The sequence below is a fragment of the Magnolia sinica genome, chromosome 2 (assembly GCF_029962835.1).
Source record: "Magnolia sinica isolate HGM2019 chromosome 2, MsV1, whole genome shotgun sequence".
NCBI lineage: Eukaryota > Viridiplantae > Streptophyta > Magnoliopsida > Magnoliales > Magnoliaceae > Magnolia > Magnolia sinica.
This window is the reverse complement of record NC_080574.1, coordinates 87,938,560-87,942,956: the sequence shown is the minus strand read 5'-3', so window position 1 is coordinate 87,942,956 and position 4,397 is coordinate 87,938,560.

The following is a 4,397-nucleotide window of genomic DNA, read 5'->3' as shown; positions in this document are numbered from 1 at the left end:
TACCATTGGAACCCTTTTGGGTAAGAAGTTTTGGACCAATTTGAAATTTATTTTTCTCCTTAATTCAAGTCTTTGTGACCTTATGAACAGATTGGATGGAAAATAAACATTAAGGTGGGCCTAGTAAATTGCTTAACAGTGAAATCATTATCTCCACTACTGTTTGTGGTGAGGTCCAGATAATCTTTGGATATGATTCATTTTGGGATAATGCTATAAAATGATTTCTAAAAAATAATAATAATAATAATAATAATAGATGAACTATGTATATGTAATACATACATCACTTTAGGACCCATGTAACTTTGATCTCCTTGAACTATTCATACAACTCGAAGCTCGAGCATATAAAAATACTCGTTAGGGTCCACTTGAAATCTGGATTCATCTGAAAACTTGGACTGAACCCTCAACCAAGTGGGAGACACATAATGGATGGGCTGGATTTGTGAACCACGCCTTGGTGACCCAACAAATTATTATGAATGTTTAATGGAGGGTAACCCTCTCAACTTTTGTGTGTGGTGTGGTCTACACGAGCCACAGGTTGACTTCATTTTAAGCCAAGAGGCCCACGTAATGTCGACATCAGATCTGCACTGTGCATTGTCTTTGATAGACCATTTTAGTACATGAGCCCAAAAAATAAAGCTGATCCAAATTTTAGGTAGGCTGCACCACATGAATTGTAGAAATTGAATATTTACCATTAAAAACTCCCTTTGGGTCTACCACGATGTATCTAATTTATTGAGTCCGTACATCATCCTTGACCAGCACATCGCATGGTATGGTTTCAAAAATCAGGATGATCCAAAGTCCACCAACACATATCACCTGAAACAGTAAGGAACAAACTCTTATCACTAAAATTTTCCTAGGGCCGAGATTAATGATGTAATGTATATCCATACCATCCATCGACTTCACCGAATTACTGGAGTGGATCCTAACTTCGGGTGGGTCACACACAACTCAACCTCATGGGAAATCCCCATGGACTCCACCACATAGGACCCATGTGAATTCCATTAATGTATGGGCCCAAGAATGTTAAGGCCCATTTTACGTGAATGCCATGTGGGCCCATCAGTGGTAGCTTTGTTTGGGCCAACCATTGGGCCTCTTTAATAAAAATTTGTAATCTCCATGTGTTGAATGTATGATGAACTGGTATTGTAATTTTTGGAGTAATGATGATTAATCCCTTAAATGGGTTGATTGTGGACAACCCTTGATCACTTGGCACTTTGGTTAGAGTGCGACCCCAAGTAGTAGGATCATGTGATTTATGTTTAAACCCTTAAACATGTTTAATTAGAACAAATATGTAGAATCTAATGGTGTGAGGGTGTGATATACTTGTTTGACCCATTAATCATGTGGGTATTTGATGTATGTATAGCCACCTAATCATAGGAAATGGTGGAGTTTATGTAGTATATGTAGTCATCTAACTGTATGAATGTGAAATACATATAAGGCCACCTAACCGTATGAAATCAAGTGGTGTTGATGGCCATTCAACAACGTAAGTTTGTCCTTCTCGATATAGATGCCGCCACTTGAATCACATATGACCAAGTTGTACACCAAACCGAATGTGATATAGGGTTATGTTACCCAAGCTAATACTATCAAGTCTTGGATTCTATGCGATGTGATCTCTAAACTGTAAATGGTATGATGAAATTTGGCTCTTGGCCCTTAACCATGCAACACTGAATATGAGTCATTAACTATGTAACATGTGAAGTGGTTGTAGTATAAGACTTATCATAATTAGTGTAGCCTTGTATTCATGTGTAGGATTATGATTTCTTGATTATGTTTGGATATTTTGAAATGTGGACACTAGATCATAATAGTAATCGTATACATACTAAACTATGTGAAATTGTGGTATTTACCACCTGACCATGTGAAAGTTTAGTAAAGCGGTTGCCCCATTATGTGAGTTATGATGAAATGAAAGTACATAACCATCTAACCTTAAGTCCCTTATTATGACTAGTAGAGTGACATTTGTGTGGCCACTCAACCATATGGACTTTTGATAATGGAGTGGCCATAAGACCATGTGGGCATATGAGAATTGTGTGATTGCTTAGACTCATGGACTATCTTGATGGTGTAACCTCTTGGGTATATAAACTTAAGACGTACGTCAGATTGATTATGGACCGTACCTTAAAGTAAGTATTACATATTTCACCATTTATCCATTAGACTAACTAATTCTAGAACATGATTCTCAATTGACTTGGATCTAATTCCTATATAAGTCAGACGATATGAAATACTATTAATCGAACGATAACTTTTGAACACTGGTGAATCCACTCAATGTATGTATTTTATCCACACTGTTCAATTGTTTTGTTAAGCAAATAGTTTGATCATGGAGCCTCCTGTTGTGTGCCTTGTACATCTGAACTGTTCTTCCTTGTACTACCTTAATGTATGTGAGTTACCTATACTATCTACTTATTGGGAGCCACCGTAATATTTGTGTGCGGACCCATTTACTAGGAGTACCACTTGGAAGTAGGACCCACTACGTTGTATGAGACAAACTCGCTGTCATGCAACCATGATTAACTCTTATGTGTATATTATAAATCCAAGTCGTTCAACTTAGGACTCACTATATCTTATGAAGGTTACCTGTGCCTTCCAAACTATTATAGAACTACTACAATAATTATTTGTAATTCTAATCTACTAACAACCCACGTGAAGGTGAAGTCCACTACATTATACAAGTTTCACCAGCACCATCCATCCCGTGGCTTATTTACTATATGTAATATTGAAGCCTTTCATTTCATAACCACTTGGTGTATGTACTTTGCGTCACCACCACTCATTAACCATAAGGCCCAATTAGAGTATAACCATGTGGTTTCAATAACAGAAAATCACGTTGGGCAAAAACCACTAATGGAATACCTATCTTGTGAAGGATATGGTGTAACTCAAAATACAATTAATGCCCGTAATTATGATAGCTATGGATAATATCAGTGATGTTAGTTATCATGGTTAATAGAAGTATGTGATTTAATATCTTGATTAATGTTGTTCCATTTCCTAACATACTAAATTCATCTACTTAATTATGTTGATATCGATCATACTCATGCACCATGGAATGATGGTATGTGCAAGTGTTCTTCAATACATTTGTTCATGTGTAAGATATATCCTCTTCAGTTTAGTCACATGACCATGGACTGATATAGTTGATAGTGACATATGATGATTATATGTCATTTTTGGCTTAAAGGTTAAGCAAACCCTAAACTCATCACCTTATATGCATACCGCATGCACTTGAATGTATGCCTTATCATAATTGCTTGAATTCATGCAAAATCATGACATACATGATAATCAAAATACCACAGTCATGCCGTATAACATGAGTTAGATCTTGATGATGAAATCTACATCAATGATGATGACTTGGGTTATCCCTGAAAATGAACGGGACACCGGAAGTGTGGAAATAGTAGGGGATGATGTGCCCCTTAGGTTGAAAGTCCCTAAACCCCGATGCTAGCTACGGTTGCCTCACCGTCAGGCCGAGTGGGTACATGGGTCATGGATTTGACTCCCACTGACGAGGTCAGGTTGAGAAGATGTGGGTCTAACTTGCTTAAGGGCTAAGGTACAAACAGGAACCGGTCTGACTCGCCAACAAGGAGAAGCGCGAATGAAGTTCGCTACTAGCATGCCAGGTGGAAGTCCACCCGGGTCGGGTATGCATGGTCGATTACTGGTGTCTGGTGCATGGGTGTCGACCACGGTGTTTCCCATGATATACAGTTGGTGGAAGTCCACCACAGGGTGGGTATGCGAGGTCAATTACTACTGTCTGGTGTATGAGTGTCGACCATAGTGCTTCCCAAGATATATAATTATGATATGGTATGACAATATGATGATGATGATGTGATTACGGATGCGTGTAATACGGTTATGGCTATGGTAAAGAAGAAATGAAAACATGGCTTGGTGATGTTGGTAGCATTGATTCGGAGTATTACTATGATGCATATGCATTGCATTGGCTTTGACATCATACCTTACATGCTACATGCCTTCACATATATGATTTCCTTGTAGCATATTTATCTTGCTTGCATGTAGGACATACTACACACACGTGTGTACTCACTAGGCTTTTTGCCTAAGCTTCCTATTTTTCATTTTTTCAAGGCTGGAGTAGCTTGGAAGACTTAGCTTTCTCGATGCATTGCATCTATTTTTTCATTTGGCAATGTTGATGTTATGTACGTTTTGTAAAGCATTGTACTTGTAACCATCAAGATTTATAATAGAGTGTTTCTTGGTATTTTGATCATGGATCTTCATGGTCAGGTATTATA